Source organism: Ambystoma mexicanum, chromosome 1q (genome assembly GCF_040938575.1).
Source record: "Ambystoma mexicanum isolate Mex_15411 chromosome 1q, UKY_AmexF1_1, whole genome shotgun sequence".
NCBI classification, from domain to species: domain Eukaryota; kingdom Metazoa; phylum Chordata; class Amphibia; order Caudata; family Ambystomatidae; genus Ambystoma; species Ambystoma mexicanum.
Genome location: NC_090922.1, coordinates 313,001,260 through 313,023,846, shown reverse-complemented (window position 1 = coordinate 313,023,846; position 22,587 = coordinate 313,001,260). Strand labels below are relative to the sequence as shown.

Genomic DNA, 22,587 nt, shown 5'->3' with positions numbered 1-22,587 from the left:
CCTCAAAACACTCCATTTGACCTCTGAGACCGTGGTCCACTGCCGACTGAATTATCGGGGCGATTGGCGTCCCCTGCACCGTGGGAGGGCTTGCTGCATGCTGAGCGCCAGCAGTGCCACAGTTCCTGGCTCCCACGCACCGCCTATTTCGGCTATGCTCCATCCTGCTTGGGATGCTGCAATCCCCCATAATGAGGATTACCATCACACACCAGCCAAGCGCTGAGGTGGGGACCCAGAGCCTGCATGGTTCACCGCTGACTGAGGGGCAATCTCCACCCAGAATGCTGCTCGATCGTTGATACGCCCCAGAGGCTTGTGGGATTGTGGGATACTCCACTTCACGGCCCTGTGGTGCCCGGCCTGCCCATTCACGACCTCCATGCTCCCAAGCCACGGGCGTGCTGAGGGATGTAACTCCTTACCACAACATATGCCTGGGAAGCCCGGAGGATCCTAGCCGAGCCCGAGGCTAAACACTTAGACACTACGGCCGATTCAGCCCTGTGGGCTCCTGCCATCCCAGTACCCCGGTCCTTTCCTGCAAAGGATCCGCCTGCAACACCAACACAGGCTGGACCTCCTCACAGCCACAGGGGAGTGCCTTGAGTCTGTCTGCCTCCCCCTCACTCCCATATGCACAGCGCTGCCCGCCTCTGTGCTGGAGCAAGGAGACGTGCCTCTGGACCCTCCAGTTGCGCGGGGGTGTCGAGGTGCACGTTTGCCAGGTCGGCGGGCCCATCCACATCTATAAACCCAAATTGCTGACACCCCCCGCTCTCCATTACATCATTACATTGCTTCACTCTTGGCGCAGGCGACACAGCAATTACCACTAGCTGCTGCTGCGGATCCTAAGGTCACCATACATCGGCTGCACACAAGGTGAGAGGCTCTCCCCAAACCTACAGCCATCCTGCTTACCCCCGGGGAGTACCCTAGAGAACGCGTGGGCCATGCAGGGCTAACTACACCTCAGGGGTGCTGTGACACGACCCTAACTGCCCGCATTTTCCATCTATGACACAGCACCCACTAGCCCACATATAGGCTGCAGATCGGGGGGAAATGGGCTACAGGTGCCCACGGAGATGGTGGCACCCCACAATACGGATACACAAAAAATAGGGTTGCCCCTTGGTGTCAGTGTGGATTTGGGACAGTATATAATATTGGACAAAAGAAGAAGGGGAATCCACAATACAGACAGTATAATTTTCTGTCATTGTTCATTATAGTTTATCAAGAACTATTCTGAGCTCAAAAGAGGTCACAAATAAGAAAACAAATAAAAAGATGTCTGAAATTTGTTAGCATTTAATAGTAATTCAATACATATTCACAAATACATGTTGCAGTAACAATTTCTAAAGATTGAACTCCGAAAAACAACACAAGATATATAAAATGGGTCATCACAATTACATATATAAACCAAAACAAAAGTTAACGGATAAACAAAAGAGGATTAAAGGTTCTGAAACACACAAAACACATAGATTTGGATCAGGAGAATCATTAGTGTTTCTATGTAGTAGAGCTGTTCTTCTACTTTGAACAGTAACAGGAAACCTATTCCTGATTGATTTTCTGTTCTGTTACATGATCAGTACTTGGTCATGTTTCTGATCTGCCAAAGTGCATGTTCCTAAATCCAAACATTCTAGATCAGTGCTCGTATAAGTCTATTCAAAAAGAAGGGCACTAAAGGCACGTTTCGGCTTTGCCAAAGTCTATGTTGAGCCTTCCTCAGGGCGAATGGACCTCATAGTCCTAAAAGGGAGGGAGGCAGATACATATACATGTCAGTGTTTTGTTCAAAGCATATTAATACATTTTCTTACAAAAAACATTATTTTAAAGATACTGCTATTCAATTGTTGAGCAAGTGTCCACGTGATACTCACCCTGTACCTCTGACAGGGGTATGAAGAACATGTGACCTTGTTCCCAGAAACGGACGGTCCTGTGGAGCGGGTGGACTGACCCTTGTAGTCACTTAGTAATTAGTAAGATTAGATGGCCTGGTTGCTGTAAAAATGAGGACATTTATATTATTCGAGATAAGAGTGTCCTGCTAGTTTGTCACAGTTTTTCATAAGTTGCTTGGTAGGGACCAATGTCTTGTCTATACTTTACCTTCGGTCTAATTCCAGGTATTTGTTATTGGAGCTTCAAAAGTCTCATCTGCTTGTTTTTAATTTGGTTCTGTAGTTTCTTTGTTTTTCTCCTGTCTCGCCCCTAGTATCGGTGATCGAGAAGGGAGGACTGCTAGTAAATCTCAGGTTCATATGCAAGCAATTATAGAAACCAAGAGTAGCTGTTTTTAACAGTGTCTTAAAGCGGACTGGACATATTATTATTATTGGAACAGTGCATAATCAGGACTGAGACTCAAATGTTGTTGTATTTTGGTTGTCTATGGCAGTTAATCTATGTGTAGTCAAATGTTTGGTGAGGGCTAGTTTAGGGTAACTCTCTTAATGAGGAAACATACTGTAGCAGTCTGGTTTAGTATGGTCGTGGGATTCGAGGCTCTAACTCAAAAACCCTTTGTAGAGACTCAGAGGAATGTGAATATACTTTGAAATAAAGCTTGAAAATAAAAATAAAATAAAATGGTGGATGCATACCTTTATTGCGATTTTCGGGTCCCTGAATGAATAGTGGAAGAAGGTTTCCAGGCACAGAATGCTGTTAGGGTAGTCGCTGTGATGGAGGCACACGGGTTACTCCAGTCCTCTTGCACTTGTGTGTCCACGAGGTATACACGAGGCTGTGAGTGTGTATGAAGAAAGCGTTACTGTAAATGCCAGAGCCTCACACAGTCCGTTCAACGCCTAGTTACTATTGTGGCTGCTTACTTAGAAAAAGGTATGTCCGATTCATACTCCGGAGCTGAATGAGGCTTGATTTCCTGCACGCGTCCTGGTGCTGAAGGACTGCTTTACTCTTGACGCGCAGTCTCTGTAGTTGTATGGTAGGGCTTGCAGTCATGGTGACCCAAAGAGCGGCACTCCCCGGCGGACACTACTATTTGGTAATTGTGCAGTCCCGGGCGTGGGATCGTTACTTGTTTTAAAGTTACTCAAGTAGACAGAGAGAAAATGAAACAGAAAACAAAATGAGATGCAAATTCTCTTGTAAGGAGAAGGTTTAATAACGCGTTCAAGTGCTTGTGTCGGAGCATCAAGCCAGGGGGTGTACTTAATGGATGATACCGCCTCCAGGTTCGTGATTGAGCAGGAAAAGCGTTGCCACAGTGACCATGGTGCCGTCTTTGTGTAGCACAGTCAGCGATGAGGGGTGAGTGGAGGCTTCGTGTTTCGTGTTGTTGCTAAGGTAAATGGCAACAACTTCTCCATATGCGTGCAGTGGCACTGTAGTTGCTGTGTATGTAGAAATAACCTCAGCATTGTCAAGTTAAATGGATATTGCAAACAAGTTTAGATGATTGCTGATAATGGCGGCAGTGGTTGACTGGTATCCTACTGGGCACGTGCGGGTGCAAGGTGCAATCTGTGGTCATGTAAGGCACAGAGAGCAGCGTGCATCAAAAGCGGAATTGGTAGCCCATGTTGTTTCCGGGTCCGATATTAGCAAAAATCCTGCATGGGTATGCAGTAAATTTGTGTTAATAGTGTAATACAAATTAGAAGTTGGTATCAGCGTTGGTCAAACGTCTGTGACCTAGTCAAGCAATGCCGAATGGCAGCTTCTGGTGAAACGTATCTTTTCAGTGTCCCTCTTTTTGAGCACAGAACAGTTCTTGATAAATTTTAATGAACAATGACAGAAAATTATACCGTATGTAGTGTGGATACCCCACAATATGGACACATAATCCTGAGAAGGGCCCCAACGCCCCTCCTAAAATGCCGAAGGGGTCCCTGCCCATCCTGGGAACCACGACTCATCTGCTGGTGCCCCTCTGCTCATCCAGAGCTCGAATCCCACCAGAGAGGGCCTATTTGAAAGTCTTGCTGCTCCTGGCCAAACGTACTGCACAGATACAACTCCAAAAAGAGAATCCACGCCAGAGCGCAAGCCATGACCCTTACACTGCACCTCAAAGCTGCACAGGGCCTGTGAATGCCATCCAGAAGTGCTCAAAAGGGGCAAATCTTTACCCTGCCGTGGTCCGCCCGTCGAGGGGGGGCCGCCCTTGGGCTATGCTCCATCTCACCAGGGTGGGGTGGTCGGACAGTTGGCCACCCCACACCACCAGCGAGACCGGGCAGGCGAGGTGGCCCTTGCTGCATCAGGAACCAAGCACACAGCTCAGCACAACGGCCTGAAAGCCTAACTATACCCCATTGGAGTAGTCGCCAAAGCCTCCCACGATACAACACCCCCAACCTCCCCCTTAAGTGGGTGCCCACATCACACGCCTGGCCTGGAAACCCAGTGCCAACTGAGGCACGGGAACTGCAGCAATCCAGAAGCGGACCACGGCCTTCCGACCCTACAACAGAGGCTCTGCACTACCCACTTCAGCAACACCCAGCCATGATCCAAGGCTCTGGTGGGGGGGGGGGAGAAGACTGGGGCAATGGATAAGTTTGCTAAGGCAACCCTGCAAGTAGATTCTAACCAACCTAGACAAATATCATCGGACCCATCCACCTCCGCTCCATCGCCCACAATACCCCTGGACCTTACAGGCATGATGGAGGCCATGGCGAAAGGCTTCGCAGCCATGCACGAAAAACTGGATGACCTCAACACCAGTGTCGCCTCGATATGCTCTCAGTTGGCACAGGAGGGAGCTTGGATAACCAAAGCAGAAAACAGACTTGGCACCAACGAAGATAACATCTGCTTACTGCAGGACACGGTGGCCACCCTTTCCAGAGACATGAAGCAAGTCAAAGGCAAGTGCAATGACCTTGAATCGCGATCCCGTAGGAACGTCAAGATAGTAGGGGTCCCAGAAAATGCTTTGACCGGCAATATGGAACTGGCAGTCTCAAGGACCTACTAGACCACCCAGGGTCGGACTGGGACAAGAAATAGGCCAGGTCACCCAAAAAAAAGTGGCCCACCATTCTCCTAAAAAAAAGTGGACCACCCCTCGCCTCTGATGACATCACCGGAAGTGATGTCATTTGACCACCACCCCAAAGAGCGATGAAACACGACCTTTCACCCTTTGACAAAACAGGAAGTGGCATCAAATATCATTATACCCAAGTACACTAAATTACTGTGAATCCAAGCAGATGTCCAAGGCCAAGGCCAAATGATAATATGATATTGTATAGCACTTACGCTTAAGCTCTTTTTTATAGAACAAATATGCATACAATATCACCCAACCTGTGTTGGTACTCATTTATCGACCTAAGAAGGATGAAAGGCTTTTTGGAACAAAATGTGAAGAAAAATAAATTGTAAAGCGGCCCAGGCATGGCCAGAAACCGGCCCAGGCATGGCCAGAAACCGGCCCCCACTCCCCAGGGACGATTTCGGCCTGGCCGAGGAGCCTATCCGACCCTGAGACCAACCCACCCTTTCTCCGTTCTTTGCAGTAGAGCGAGCTCACTGTGCACCATCACTTAAGCCAAAATCAGGAGACTTTCCCAGGCCTATTATAGCAAAAATCTTGAGCTACCGGGACGGAGACACACTTCTCCGCCTAGCCCGGGAAAAGAAGGAATTCAGACTTGGATCTCAAATTGTTCGTATATTCCTGGATACAATACATGATAAATTGATCAAGGCAGAGTGTACTTGTCAAAACAGAAAGGCAATGGGTTTAGAGCCTCAGCAGCACCCCATAAAATATCCTGACGTGTGCTATTTAAGACTGGTGAACAATGGAATCTTACTTCTTCAGATCAGGCAGCCTTGTGGGGCCCCCCTCCAAGGTGGGGGCACTGGGAAAGTGCCCCTTTTGCCCTCCCATAAAAACGTCTCTGATGTTACGTGCTGCTTGTAACCTCCTTAAACTCGCCACCTGAACACTTGCTATCGATGGGACGTAAGGTCCCTTTTGTCGATTGTTATCGCAAGGCAAAGCTGCTCCCATTTGTAGTTGCTAGTTTGAAGTATGCTGCTCTCGTTCCTTATGCCCCGTTGGCAAGTAGGGATGGTTGGGGAGAAGCTAGGGTTAGGGAATTACACTGCTGGGTTGGGGGAGGCAGTGAGGAGGGGTTACCAAAAAGGGGTTACATTCCGACTCTGAGGTTACTCTATACGCCCGTTACGTAAGCTACTACAACGGCGCCCGTTGCGCCTACCCACCAGTACGACGGCTGGAAAATACTGAAAAACTGGCGACTGGATTCAGGGTCATACGGGATTCTTACACCCAGGACACCGCAGCCACATGCACAAACAGGGACAGTCATGATCCACTGAAGGAGCAATGGTGCAACAGGTAAAGATACTCAGCTGAACATTCAGGGTCTGGGAAACTTCACAAGTCCTGCAAAATAATCTCCCACGCACATAGGCATTAGGCCAATATACTGCTCTTACAAGAGACACATGCCAAAGAAAACACTTGCCGCAACATAGCTACCTCATGGTGGGGAAATAGAGATTTCACCTCGCTCTCTACTTAATCCAGAGGCGTCATGGTGTTGGTCCATAAATCCCTGAAATTCGTAGCGAAACATACCTATGTGGATCATAAGGGCAGATTCCTTGTAATACACTGTGTCCTGGAAAGGCTAGAACTCATACTTATAAACACCTACTGCCCCAACATAAACTCAAATGAATTCTTTGCCCAACTCAGCGATATTCTGACTGCCTATCTCAGCTTCCCCCCCCGATATGGGGAGGTGATCTAAATCTCATCCTGGACCCCACACTTGACAGGTCTAACAAAGCCCCCCATATACAATCACATGCGGCTTGCCGACTACTATCTATTATGCAGGCATTCAAACTCAGGGACACATGGCACACCACACACCCTCTAATGAGAGAATACACTTTCTACTCTTCGGTCCATGACATGTCGTCCCGTATCGATTTCTTCCTCAACTCCAGCTCGTTGCTTGGGAGAGTGTCCGGAGTGCACATTGGACCCCAAACTCTATCCGACCACTCCCCGATCTCATTCACCCTGAAATTTAAAGCGAGCCCGTCAGGTTGTGCCTGGAGGTTTAAATCCACGGCGCTGCTGGATGTTGTTTTCAAAGCGGACATAAGTCTGATATAGACACTTTTTCCGTGACCAATACACCAGACCACACCTTCCACAGTATTAGATGGCATGCCTTTAAGGTATACATCAAAGGCATGGCAATGTCGAGAGAGGCAGGGGTGCTTCAGTGCATTAGAAGGGAGCTCGGGAACTCAGAGGGGTTGCTCAGAGGCCTCAAGCAGGAACACTCTAGAACATTGGACCCCACACTGCTGGAGAGGTTTGAGGGCCTCACCACAAGAGAAGCCCAGTACTTTTTCTGTCCGACGGCGGCAAGGAAGTATGGTGAAGGCGATTGGCCCAGGGAGGACACTGGCCAGAGTGGTGCAATTCGAGCATGGCAAGGACCAAGTGGACTGCATCCTCGACATGTATGGGGACAATAAATGGTCTGATGCCGACGTGGTCGAAGTGTTACGCACATTCTACCATACCCTATATACCACACCCAAACCAGGCGATGAACAAGCTATACAGACTTTCCTTCGGAGTACCCCTTTGCCTTCGCTGAATGCCCAAATCAGAGAGGAGCTCGAAATGCTGATCACTCTTGAGATGATTGTAGCAGTCATCTCTACCCTACCCAAGCAAAGCCCCCGGTCCCGATGGCCTCACGGCCGAATACTATCAAGAATATGCTGCGACACTGGCCCTGGCCCTCCTCGCTCTCTGTGAGGAATCCCTAGGTCGCCAGATCTTCCAGAATCCTTGAGGGAAGCTCTAATCACTGTAAGGCTGAAACTAGACAAGCCTAGCAATGGCTGTGGCTTATACAGACCCCTTTCCCTCATCAATTGTGATACTAAAATATACGCGAAAACCCTGGCCAACTGCCTTCTTCCATTAATGCCACACTTGGGCCACCCACCACCCAGACCAGGTTGGCTTCATCCCTGGCAGGTCCACCACCCTCAACATCAGGAGATTGGTTAATATAATGGCTAGGATCGACCACGCGGCACAAGCAGTTGCAATAACGATTGATGCACAAAAAGCATTCGATATGGTTGCTTGGGACGATTCATTTTCAACTCTTGAGACAATGAGATTCGGCCCCAACATGATTACGTATATCAAACTCCTACATACACACAACCACTGGCCAGGGTTCTTGTAAATGCCTGCACCTCTGCTCACTTCCAGCTTGAAAGGGGAGCCCGGGCAAGGATGACCATTCTCTCCTATCCTGTTTGCCCTTGCCATCGAGCCCATGTCAGAACACATCAGGATACACCACAGTCGCAGAGGAATCCAACTAGACGGCCCGCCTGAGATTGTCTGTCTTTATGCGGATGATTCGAAATTGTATATCCGTGACCCCGCAATTAATTTGGCCGCAATCCTCAAGGACAGGACATCACACCCATAAGGAGACTCTCGGGCTTCACGATTAATTTCTCGAAGTCCGAAAGATTTCCCCTCGCTGATGCCACTGCTGATTACCGAGGTACCTCCTCATTAAGATGGTCGCCAGACTGCATCAAATACTTGGGTGTGACTGTTTCACATGGCCATCCAACCATACTGCATGCCAACTATACCTTAAGTCATACACAGAATCCAAAATACACAAACGGAAGGCCCTCCCATTCTCACCTGCTGCTAAGCTTTCGCTAATCAAGATGGTAATACTCCCCAAACTGCTATACACCTTCACTAATGTTCCAGTGTGGCTGGGAAAACCATACTTCGCCAGAACTCATGCCCTATTCGCTCAGTTCCTATGGCACTTCGGTGTGGTTCGCAAGAAATGGGTGGAGATGACATACCCCTACGGCAAAGGGGGGGGGTTCACTGCCCTCAATCTAGAACTGTACTGGCTAGCAGCCCAGGCACAGTTCGCCATGTTCTGGTCCCCCATGACATCCCACCCCACAGCATGTCAAATTGGAGACACTGGTGGCAACCGACTACGATCTAAAAATGCTGATACTTCATCATCGCTATAAAGACGACTGTCCCTTTGACCCGGTTGCATCTACAATGCGTGCATGGCGCTTACTGTTCGCTCACACAGACACGCCGAAACCCTATTACTGCTGGCTCCCCCTGTGGAAATTCCCTGAAATAAAACCCACATGGGATAGGGCGATCAATCAGCATGGGAACGCCTAGGCTATATGGCCCTGGCAGACCAATTCCCAGAAGGTCAATTCATCACAACTGCCACTTGGACACCGGGCCATGGGAGCTCGGAGATGGAGCACCTCCCATACTACAGTTTGCGGGCAGCCATCGCTGCCAGATGGCCCTCGTACCCGACTGAACCCCCCCAATACCGCTGCACTGGCCTATATTGCAAATCCCGGGGATTGTAGACATATTCTCTCTACACTACATAAAATACTAGAGACCGCCCGCCCCATAATCCACAAACCCGCCAGGCTGGTCCCAAAAACTAGGTTACGCGATTACAGATAACCAATGGACCTGCATCTGCTTACATTCCCAAAAAGTCTCACAGAATTTTTGATTAAAATTCTAGCAGTTCAAACTTGTCAATAGACTGTACTACACCCCGGCCAGACTCTCGAAGATGGCTCATACACAACCTCAGGTCTGTCCTAGATGCCAACACTCTCCAGCGGACCATCTACACATGTTCTGGGCATGCCCTCGGATAGGTAAATACCGGGACCGTATCTTGAACACAATCTCACAGATATTATCTATTCCACTAGACCGAGAGCACACTACTCGGCATCTGGCCGTCTGTTACTAGTAAAACTCATTGCTCGTTAGTAGAGATAGCAGGCATGATCGCAAAGAGAGCTATTCTATTGAAATGGAAGGAGAGGAATACCCAAAGTATAAAAGAATGGTTGATTGCACCAACATGGGCGCAAGAGTATGAAGATCTATATATTTCCTTTCTCCTCCACCAATCCAAGCCCTGCGATGCTTGTTATAATTCAAAATGTACCCTCTGTCCTGTATCTTTGTGCCAGTAATAAATAAAGGTTTTTTTAAAAAAAAGAAAAAACAACACGCAGAAGAGGATAAGCCAGGAAGGCTTCTGGCTCGGCTATATAAAAGCGAATCCAAGCGGGATATGATACAGGTGATTGAAGGGAAGAACAGGGAAGTATGTATGACGCACGAGGGTATAAACAAATGTTTCCTTGACTATTACAAGGAATTATATGCAGAGACATCAGAGACACAGTCACTTGAAATAGATGAGGCCCTAGCACAGATAGATCTCCCTAAATTATATACGGAGGCAGCCGAAAGGCTGGAACCTTCTATAACCTTTGAAGAATTAGAAACCACTATAAGAGGGTTGCCTACTGGCAAAACTCCGGGATCAGATAGACTACGCAGCAAATTCTTTAAGTAATTCATAACAGATGTTGTTAATCCTGAACGAAGCACTAGATACAGGTATTCTACAAATATCGCTTAGAGAATCAATTGTCATCCTGTTACTGAAGCCGGACAAGCCAGACACAGACTGCAGATTTTACAGACCCCTCTTGCTGCTTGATAAAGATGGGAAGATACTTACAGTCCTATCAGCCAATAGGCTTAAGACAGTAATATCCAAGCTCATACACCCAGACTAGACGGGATACGTGCCAGATAGGAATATTACGTGGAACCTGAGAAGGATGCACCATATGATTGATCACACCATCGACAGCACGCATTATTATGCTGTGGCCTGACTAGACGTGGTCAAGGCATTTGACTCGGTTAGATGGCCATGGTTGCTAGCTACACTAAAGAGTTTTGGCAATGGGCCCACATATATTAAATGGTTAAGACTGCTATATAGCAGTCCAGTAGCGAGAGTTAATGCAGGGAACCATATCTCAGACCAATGGTCGCTAGGAAAAGGTACGAGGCAGGGTTGCCCATGGTCCCCTATTTTGTTTATAATGGCCTTAGAACCCTTAGCGGTGTATCTCCAGAAGGAGTATCAAGGTGCGGGTATAGTCACACATGGCAGAAGGAATCTGATTTCCCTATCCGCCGATGATATGCTTTTATACCTAGAGCACCCGGAAACCAACCCACAGTATATTTTGGAGGCGTTTGAGTGCTATGTAGACCTTTTGCGCATCACGATTAGTGCACAGAAATCGTGCTTGTTCCCCTTGGCAGGATATAGAGGAAAACCTCTGAATACACTGCCAGTGCTCCCGATTAAGTGGGAAGTGAACACATTCAAATACCTGGGAGTGGAAATCTTCCATGAACACAAGACGGAACACATAAAAAATACACAGAAGGTGGCAGAAAAAGTAGGGCAATCCATGGACTTTTGGGCTAGACTGCCGCTTTCACTGATGGGTAGAGCCGCATTGTTGAAGATTGTGGTGCTCCCTTCACCTTTTTACTAACGTCCCGTATGACATCCCTAAGAGCTTCTTTAAGAAACTTGACACTACATGTCGTGGGTTTTTATGGCACGACTCTAGATGCAGAATAGCACTTACGAAACTGCAGAGACCACACAACCAGGTGTTAGGACACCACCTACCTGGCAGTCTCTGAGGGGGTCCCCGGGTCTCGGGCGATCTTGGAGACTGTATCCCTGTTACCGCTGGGGGGGCCCACGGGTGCATGTAGAACCGCCCCGCGTCAGCTCATCTCGCCTACTCCTGAACGCTGCGCATGCGCAGTCAGGCGGTGGTGCGGAGCTTGCGTGGCAAGCCTCGCTTTCGCGCCATGGGCGCGCGCGAGGAGGCGTTGCGTGCCAGGCCTCGTTTTGGCAGGGACTTCCTTATTATGCGGTCGGGTCGGGAACAAGTCGCGTCTCAACGCGGCTTGGTTCCCAACCCGCTGCATCGCTCCGTGTGAGTCCTGACTCGTTCAGCACCTCGCATTTCCCCTGCCCTGCTGGGTAGGGCTCCTGTCTTGCCTTATCTCCTGCCTTTTTGGGAGGTTGTTCCCTGCCCTTCCAGTTGCTCCTGCGCTGGTTCTGCCTTAGTTCTGTCTTTTCCTGACCCCTTCCGTCCAGCCCCTGTTCTGCTCCCTGTGCCCCCTCCTTGTCCTGGGCCCAGTTTACTGTCCTCTCCTACCTCCTGGTGGTCCTGTCTTGGGCTCACCCCGTGCTCCTCTGCCTGATCCTGACTGCTTGTTTGCCCCTGGCTTGGGGTCCTGTCAATCCTGGATTCCTGCATCCTCGTCCTTCCTTCCTGGTTTCTCATCCGGACCTGAACATCTACCAGCCCTGTACTTCGTTGGGACGGCCTTCCCTGTCAGTGCTTGCACTGTTCTGGCTCCACATTAAGATCCAGGGAAGTGCCTCATTTGTGGCGTCAGGAGTTGGTTCCCCTTCAGCCCTGTGCCATTAGGGCGGGAGTGGGGCTGACTTCTGGCGTTACCTCTCTTCGGATTACCCACCAACCAACAGCCTGGCATCTCCTCAACGAACAACTCCTGGAAACACAGGTACGCAACGTCCCAGGGACGTACATCTTGACAGATTGAGACGCCTTGCCACTTGTTCCGATTCCGAGATGGACGACACTCAGGAACTACGAGAAGAGATGAGGGCCTTGAGATTGGAGATGACCGCTCTACGCCAAGAAAATGTGAACTTGAGACAGATGGTCGTTCACGGGGCCGGTACTGCTCCCCAAGCAGAGGCTGCCATGGCCCATACGATACCGCTGAAGTTTGACGGTGATCCCAGATGCGTGGCTGAATTCTGCAATCACTGTAAAATCCATTTCATGTACCGATCTGCACAATTTAGTCAAGACAAGGCTAAGATTGGTTACATTCTGGGAAACCTGACCGGAAACACCCTGGCATGGGTAACGCCTTTGGTTGCGGCTAACAGTCCCATTCTTAGTGACTTTGGTGCTTTCGAGAAGGCCTTTTTGGAGGTTTTTCAGTCTCCAAATCTCGCGGCCACAGCACAGAATCAGTTGGTGGATCTCAGACAAGGATCAAACGACATAATCTCCTATATTAGCCGTTTTCGCCAGATTGCCACTGATTCATTGTGGCCGGAAATAACCCAGAAGACTCTGTTCCGGCGAGGACTGAGGGAAGAGTACAAGGATGAGCTACTACACATACCGGAACCTGACACCTTACAGGCCCTCCAAGACCAGGTGCTTCGGATAGACCATAGATTGGTGGAACGTAAGGGTGAAAGACGACGGTATGAAAGAACCTTCCCTAGGGCCCCGCCGATACCCGTAGGAGTACCAGGTACCGCCGAAACCGGTCCAGAACCTATGCAGTTGGGCGCTGTAAGAGGGCCATTGTCAGAAACTGAGAAGAAGCGCCGGAGGGATCTACGGTTGTGTTTGTATTGTGGAGCTGCGGGTCACTTTTTAGGGACCTGTCCCCTACGACCCTTGAGAAAATCGGAAAACTGAAGGGCCTGTCGTGTATTGGGAAGGTTAGGACGGGCCTTTCAACTGCCACAACCCTTCCTGGTTCTGAGACAATCCTACAGCCCATGCAGCCCGTGGTCTTGATGATGTTGAAACTTGAAGTATCCTGGCAGAACAAGTCAGTGGATATGTTCGGTCTCCTGGATTGTGGAGCCTCTGGAAACTATTTGGATCTTGATTTTGCTGTCAGGAACAGCATACCTCTTCTTACCAAGGAACAAGTCTCATTAGTGGAAGTGATCGACGGAACGCCGTTGGCTTCCGGACCCATTCGACAACACTCTGAGCCTTTGCAGCTCCAAATCAATGGACATCAGGAAATCGTGTCTCTGGATGTGATCAAGTCCCCTGCGTATCCCATCGTCCTTGGGCTACCCTGGTTGCTGCAGCATAATCCCAAGATTGACTGGGGAACACGAACCCTGACTTTCAATTCCGCTCATTGTGTTCAAAATTGCTATATAGCCAGGGCTGTTCCAAAACCCTTGACAGCTACAATGAGCATTGAAGGAGATAAAACATCTAGGGTCTGCTTGTTGGAATCAGTTCCGTCAGAATATGATGTGTTTCAAGATGTATTCTCAGAGCCTGGGGACATACCATTACCTCCCCATAGGCCTTGTGATTGTTCCATCGAGTTGTTACCTGACATGGTCATCCCGCACGGAAAAGTGTACTCTGACTCCCAACTAGAGAGTGACACTCCAAGAATATCTGGAGGAATGTCTGCGTAAGGTTTACATAGCTCCTTCTAAGTCCCCAGCAGGATTCCCACTGTTTTTTGTTAAAAAGAAAGAGGGCACTTTGCGTCCCTGTGTGGACTACAGACAGCTGAACGACATCACCGAAAGGGCAGGTACCCCCTTCCCTTGATCCGAGACATCATAGAATCTCTGCGCACAGCACGTATCTTTTCTAAGTTGGATCCCCGTGGGCCTATCATTTGGTACGGATTAAACCTGGAGACAAATGGAAGACGGCCTTTAAAACACCATCCGGGCATTACGAATATCGGGTAATGCCATTTGGCCTGTGTAATGCCCCAGTCGTCTTCCAGCGGTTCATGGACGGGATATTCTCGGATTTGATTGGAGTCACCGTCTGGGTTTGCCTCGATGACATTTTGGTGTTCTCTTCCTGCCTGAAGGACCATGTCTCCCATGTGAAAGAAGTTCTCAGTCGACTATCCTCCAACCATCTGTATGCCAAAGCCGAGAAATGCCTTTTTCACCAGGACAGTATTGAGTTTCTCGGTTATGTAATCAGTAGTTCAGGCATTCAGATGGATCCCGCTAAAGTACGAGCTGTTCTTGAGTGGAGTTTGCCATACGATGTGAAATCCTTGCAGCGTTTCTTGGGATTCGTTAATTTCTATCGACGGTTCATTCCTCGCTTTTCCCAGTTGTCCGCCCCCTTGACACATCTAACAAGCAGCAAGGTGCCGTTCGTATGGGAGTCTGAGACCACGGCAGCATTTAGGAGACTTAAGGAAGCTTTCAGCACATCACCTATCTTGCATCATCCAGATGAACAGAAACCAATCATTGTGGAGGCTGATGCGTCCAATTTTGCCGTAGGATCTGTACTATTACAAAGGGACCAAGAGTCGGGGATGGAATTCCTTGTGGCTTACTACTCCCGCAAGTTGAATTCCAGCGAGTGCAACTATGCAGTCGTCGAGAAGGAGCTCCTGGCCATAAAGACAGCTTTTGAAGAATGGCGATACCATTTATTGGGCGGAAGGTATCCGGTAGAGGTCCGTACTGATCACCGTAACCTGCAGTATCTCCGTTCTTTGCAGTGTCGGACCTCCCGCCAGGCTAGATGGGCCTTCTTCTTTTCCCACTACGATTTCATCATCACCTACATCCCCAGCTCTCGGAATCTGAAAGCAGATGTGCTTTCCCGCTCTCTCGAAGACGACATTGAACAAGACCATCTGGACCAGTCTCTTCTCGCCTCAAAGCATTTTCTGTTGTACGTCTCTCATTTTCTGCGTTCTGTTGCTCGAGACACCTTGGCCAGCCCTGAACGGATAACATTGAAGGAACTACCTCTTATCAGAGAAAAGGACGGGATGCTTTACTATGACAACAGATTATAAATCCCTACTGCTCCACTACGATCTGCTATCTTACAGGGATTCCATGATTCCAAGATCGGAGGACATCAAGGCATTCGATCCACCCAAGAACTGATAGCGAGACAATTCTGGTGGCCCGGGTGCGCTAGTCACACCAAGCATTTTGTGGAGAGCTGTCCTGTTTGTGCTCAGACGAAGACACCACGAAGAAGACCTTTGGGACTTCTGAAACCCACAGAAATGCCACCTTATCCTTGGCATACCATTGCTATGGACTTCATTGTAGCTCTCCCTCTGTCTGAAAACAACACTTGTATCATGGTTGTCATTGACTGCTTCACTAAGATGGCCCATTTCATCCCCTTTTCCAAGATCCCTACTGCTGTTCAGATGGCACAAGCATTCTTCCACGAGATCTACCGTTTGCATGGACTTCCAGAGAAGATACTTACCGATCGTGGATCACAGTACATCTCTTCTTTCTGGAGTCAACTATGCCGCCACCTGGATGTACGGCGGGCCCTTTGTTCTGGATACCACCCACAGACTAACGGCCAGACTGAGCGTACAAACCAAACATTGGAGCAGTACCTGTGCTGTTATGCCAACGCCACCCAAACCAATTGGTCAGCTCATCTGGATCTAGCCGAGGTGGCTTATAACAACGCAGTACATACGGCTACCGGAATGAGCCCCCATCAATGTACTTTTGGCTTACGTCCCAAGCTTTTGCCACTTTGTCCAGTCCAGCCCAGTGCCGTGCCTTCGGCTGATTCGCTTGTGACCAAGATTCAGGAATTCCATGCCCTGGCGACGAATGTTCTTGCTGAGGCTCGCGAGCGCATGAAGGATCAGGCAGACAGACGGCGGAGCCCTGAACCCGCTTTTCAGGTGGGGAATCAGGTATGGCTTTCCTCCAAAAACTTGCCGGTCTGTAACTTGCCCACCAAGCTTGCTCCCTGCTACTTTGGGCCTTTTCGGATTGTGAAGAGGATCTCATCTGTGGCATTTCAGTTACAGTTGCCAGCCTCCTGGCGAGTCCATCCCGTTTTCCATGTTTCTTTGTTGAAACCGTACCTACCTGATCCCTATGGTCGTTCTGGCTCTCGTCCCTCCGCTGTTGATGTGGAGGGCACACCAGAGTTTGAGGTTCAAGAGATATGCGACTCGCGGTTCCGACGGGGAGTGCTCCAGTTCTTGGTAGATTGGAAGGGCTATCCTGCCTCTGATCGTACCTGGGAACCTCGGGGTAATGTGCATGCCCCCTGTCTGGTTCGCAAGTTCTTTCTTCGCCATCCCTGGAAGCCTGGGGCCCCTGGTCTTTCTGGGAAGGGGCATAGTGTTAGGACACCACCTACCTGGCAGTCTTTGAGGGGGTCCCCGGGTCTCGGGCGATCTTGGAGACTGTATCCCCGTTACCGCTGGGGGGGCCCACGAGTGCATGGAGCACCGCCCCGCGTCAGCTCATCTCGCCTACTCCTGAATGCTGCGCATGCGCAGTCAGGCGGCGGCGCGGAGCTTGCGTGGCAAGCCTCGCTTTCGCACCGTGGGCACGCGCGAGGAGGCGCTGCGTGCCAGGCCTCGTTTTGGCAGGGACTTCCTTATTATGCGGTCGGGTCAGGAACAAGTCGCGTCTCAACGCTGCTTGGTTCCCGACCCGCTGCATCGCTCCGTGTGAGTCCTGACTCGTTCAGCACCTCGCATTTCCCCTGCCCTGCTGGGTAGGGCTCCTGTCTTGCCTTATCTCCTGCCTTGTTGGGAGGTTGTTCCCTGCCCTTCCAGTTGCTCCTGCCCTGGTTCTGCCTTAGTTCTGTCCTTTTCTGACCCCTTCCGTCCAGCACCTGTTCTGCTCCCTGTGCCCCCTCCTTGTCCTGGGCCCAGTTTACTTTCCTCTCCTACCTCCTGGTGGTCCTGTCTTGGGCTCACCCCGTGCTCCTCTGCCTGATCCTGACTGCCTGTTTGCCCCTGGCTTGGAGTCCTGTCAATCCTGTATTCCTGCATCCTCGTCCTTCCTTCCTGGTTTCTCATCCGGACCTGAACATCTACCAGTCCTGTACTTCGTTGGGACGGCCTTCCCTGTCAGTGCTTGCACTGTTCTGGCGCCACATTAAGATCCAGGGAAGTGCCTCATTTGTGGCGTCAGGAGTTGGTTCCCCTTCAGCCCTGTGCCATTAGGGCGGGAGTGGGGCTGACTTCTGGCGTTACCTCTCTTCGGATTACCCACCAACCGACAGCCTGGCATCTCCTCAACAAACAACTCCTGGAAACACAGGTACGCAACGTCCCAGGGACGTACATCTTGACACCAGGGAGGTATGAAAGTGCCCAATTTTGAAGCATACTTTGTAGCGAGCCAACTACAATTTGTTATAAAGTGGCTGTCAGACGAGCAGCCGCAAGATACACTGCTGCTGCAGCAGGTTTGCATCCCATTTTTTCTAAAAGAGGTGATATGGATCCAGACGCCACATAGCCAGAAACACCTGCTGTTGCAGACGCTGGGAAGGACGATATGGCATAGGGCTAGTTGCTTGCTAGGGAAGGAGTCACCCTATTCTCCTCAGATTCCATTTATAGCAGTAAAGGCAGAAGACCTACACTTCAGATTGAATGTGAGGAGGTACTGTGAACCCATGGGGGTAGTGACAGTGGAGACTTATTACAAGAGGGGAGGCCAATGACTTCGGAGCACTCGCCTCAGAAACTGGTTTACATGGTGGGCAACACATAATATATGCTACACTCCTTACCAGGTTAAAGCAGAAATGGCCGAAAATAGATAGTGAATTGCAGCAGAATAAAACAATAGAAACACTATGATATTTCAGAAGGGGGGCATACGGTATTGAGAATAAACAAATTACTTATGCCTCGGCGCAGGGATATGCTTGTGCTAACCCAGCAAAGCTGGGAAGCATATTTGCAGGAACAGTTGACAGATGACAGATGAGGACTGGGGTAGAGGGAAAACTAATCATATAAAAGTGTCCAGAAATGCAAAGCTACAGTTAATACAACTGTATATAACCCATAGGGCGTATTTAACTCCCAAGAAAATTGCTAGATTTAGCAAAGCAACAGAACAAACTTGCCTAAAATGTGGATTGGTTAATGCGGATCTTGTACATATGTCCTGGGCCTGCAGGAAGATTCAACAGTATTGGGAAGACATAGCTCAGCTCCTAGCCAAGACAGGTATATTATTGGACACACAGTCTCCCGCAGCCTGTATGCTTGGCATCTTTGCATGACCAAAGCAGGCAAAACATGTTAGTAAACTGAAAAGACCTAGCATATATCCTACCGAAACGCAAGATAGCAATGGGATGGAAAGCACACAAGGGTCCGGAAGTCAAACTGTGGTGGAGTGACCTTCAAAAATGGTCGCTGGCAGAGACCTCAGTGTGGCAAGAAGCGGTCCGTCAAGGCCAAAGTGAACTAAATATAGACTTGGACTCTTGAAGACCTATGCTGCAAGAATTGATGGCTTCTACGCATAGCGGAACCCAGGCAGGAATAAAGGCTCCTACACAGTAAAGAGATAAATACAGATACTTTGTGCAGTCAGTTAGAATGTGATTTGGGGTAACACGTGGAATAGGCTGGCATGGGTGGGTTGGGGCGAAGGGGATCAAACAAACACAATCAGCTGTGCATTGTTAAGTGTATGCATGTGAAAGTCTGTAAGTCATACTGTTAATGAAAATAATAAAATTAGTTAAAAAAAAAACCTTACATCCTCATACAAAGGCTCCACGATACCCTTGGTATCCCGGAATGGGCACTGCAATGGCTGGCTTCTTTCCTAACTGACTGCTCCTCCCATGTCAACTTGGGCATCTTCTCCTTTCCTACTTCCTTCACCACCTGTGGTGCCACCAGGGATCTATCCTCTCGCCCAGGTTCTTTAACATCTACCTTGCACAACTGGCACGCCTCATCACCTGGTTTTCCCTCAACTTCCAGTGTTATGCAATGACACGACTCTTTTTCGGACATCCTGCTGACTCTCTCGCACCTTCCTTCATCCCTGACTACCTGTCTGCCATACAGGATTGGTGCTCTTCCAATGATCTCTGCCTTAATGCCAGCAAAACTGAGATCTTTCCAATTGGGACCCCTGCTCCCTCCTTCTTCCCTTCTCTCTGGCAACCCTCCATGGGCTCTTCCCCTCCTCCTTCGTCTGACGCCAGAAACCTTGGAGTCATCTTTGACTCCTCCCTCAAGTCCTACTTCCGACTCTTCCTTCTCAAAGGAATTCTCCCTTTTCTCACTTTCCCCAGAGGCTCCATGTTACCCGAGCCCTGGTTCTCTCTAGGCTTGACTATTGCAATAGCCTCCTCCTGAATCTACCTTCTTCCACTCTGCGTCCTCTTCAGCTAATCCTGAATAGAGCAGCAGTGCTCATCATTGGCCTTAAGCCCAGGGACTGCATCTCTCCTGCCCTAAAAAGCCTCCACTGGCTCCCGGTTGCTGCACGGATCAAATTCAAATACCTCTGCCTCATCCACAAGGCTGTCTGGGGCCGGGACCACTCCATCTGCAACTGTCTCTCCTTCTAGACCTCTACCCTCCTATGGCACCAGCTCTCCATGTGTAAAGAGGTTCGCTAAACAGAGAGTAGAAGGCCACTCGCTTTCCTCAGCTGGTTCCCTCCTCTGGAACAGCCTCACCCTCTCGCTGTGTCTTGAGCAGGTCCTTCTGAAGTTCTGAAAACACCTTAAGACTCTCCTCTTTTCCGCCTGCTTCCCCTCCTCCTTCCCCCGCTAATCACACAGCTGCTGTGATTGGTGGCTTGGAGCCTTATGCATCCATTGGGCCCCTTACCATTCCCACCCAATCTCTCCAGCGTCTGTCTTCCTTCAGCACTTGCCTCGGCTCACCTTCCGCACTGGAGATTCGCACTTTCCACTCAACGTGGCTCCTGGCGCATAGCACTTACTATACACAGAACTTCTTCTGTGGCTCACCCTGTAACATGGGCACCTCAGCACCTACCCCACTGCCCTCTACCTTCCTGCACTTGTACGTTTTGAATACTCACAAGGCATAGTGGGTTTTGCTGTCCCTTCCCCCTCTGTATTTTTTATTATTTAATTGCACTGCTACCCCATGTCCCTGCTGCTCTGTGAGCGCTTTGAAACAGAATTGTAATTCCTGTATAAGCGCCCAAAAAGCAAACAAATAAATAAATAACGGAGGAAGAAGGGGTAGTGGATGTACGAGCGACAGTAATACAGGAGTAAGAGAAAAAGATCGAAGGGTGGGGTGGGAAAGGCAGAGGGAGAGTTTAGAGGGAAAGTGACGTGGTGGAAGGAGAACTGCCTGAGAGGCCAGTATAGAAAAGGACAGGTACAAGAGGGTGTGAAAGGTGTGAGCGTGACGCTGGATGAAAGAAGGCACTGTGTTCCATTCACTGAGTACTAACCGATGACAAGAGAGGGAAAGTTAGAAATTCCCTAGGGAGTCAGGTAGCCATCGTCTTAGCGGTGGGAGAGCTACTAATATCCCTGACAGGTACGCCTGGGTTAGGGGAGGCGGGGACAAGGCCGGAGTAAATCAGCGAGAGAGGGCTGGCCCTAGAGCCAAATATCCCAAGCACCATTAAGCCCCTAAGAACCTTGAAAATCAGACATTCTGACCATCAAACGTCTTCAATAAACACCCTTGGACTTTCCTTAAGAGTCTGTGTGGTTCTTTGTGGCGGGACACCCCATCACATCTGTTATTTATAACCCGAACTGACTAAGGTGCTAAATCATTCCCGAATGGGCTCAATGGGGAATGGGGATTAACATTACTGCCAAACTCGTGATCCGTCGCCATTAGCGCCGGGGAGCTCGGTGGTAGGGCTAATACCGCCGGCGTTACCACCCAAGTCGTGATGAGGCACAAATGTCTAGCATTGCTTTTATCACAGAAGAGCGGTCTTTAACTCGTGCCAAGACCTGAGATCAAACTCGGTGATGTCACATTGAAGAATGTATACAAAAGGTAACCCCCCCTTCCCCCGGTTTCAACCTCATCACGACTTGGGCGGTAACGGTAACGCTATTAGTGCGGGCGGTATTAGCCCTACCGCCGAACTCCCCAGCGCTAATAGCGCCGGATCACGAGTTTGGCGGTAATGTAAGTCCCCATTCCCCACTGAGCCCATTCGGGAATGCCCCATTCACCATTGGGCTCAATGGGGAATCTTCGCGCTAGCACAGCTCAGAGCTGGGGCGAAATCCGCCGAAGCTCTGATTCGGCGGACCCTTAAATCCGGCGGTAATAGCACTACCGCCGGATTTAAGGGTCCGCCGAATCAGGGCTTCGGCGGATTTCGCCCCATTCCCCATTGGGCTCAATGGGGAAAATTCGCACTATTACCGCTGGCGGGAAATCTGCCGGCGGTAAGAGCGTGAATTTTCCCCATTGAGCCCAATGGGGAATGGGGCATTCCCGAATGGGCTTAATGGGGAATGGGGACCTCCAAGTCCGCCCAACTCGTGATCCCGCGCTATTAGCGCCGGGGGCTATGGCCGTCACGCTAATAGCCCCCGCGCTAATAGCGTTACCGCCGAGGTCATGATCAGGCCCATTGGGCCTCATCACGACTTTGGCGGTAACCCTTGAATCTGGCGGTAGCGCCATTACCGTCAGATTTAAGGGTCCGCCAAGGACTTTGGCGGATTTCTCCCCAGCTCTGAGCTGGGGGGAAATCCGCCGAAAATTTGCGCTATTACCGCCGGCAGGAAATCCGCCAGCGGTATTAGCGCGAAATTTCTCCATTATGCCCAATGGTGAATGGGGCATTCCCGAATGGGCTCAATGGGGAATGGGGATTGACATTACCGCCAAACTCGTGATCCGGCGCTATTAGCATCGGGGAGTTCGGCGGTAGGGCTAATACCGCCGGCGTTACAGCCCAAGTCGTGATGAGGCCCATTGTCTGGAACTTTTCTCATAAAAGGTGGATACATCAATATTTTGAACATTAATAT

General features: G+C 49.8%; 1 long non-coding RNA gene across 1 annotated transcript; it reads right to left on the bottom strand.

Moving 5' to 3' along the window:
• Window positions 1–1,299: 1,299 nt before the first annotated feature.
• Window positions 1,300–21,687, bottom strand: LOC138527787 (uncharacterized). Its single transcript, XR_011284042.1, has 2 exons — window positions 2,865–21,687; window positions 1,300–2,776 (listed from the first exon to the last, which is right to left on the bottom strand). It is a non-coding gene; the product is annotated as an uncharacterized lncRNA (long non-coding RNA).
• Window positions 21,688–22,587: the final 900 nt, after the last annotated feature.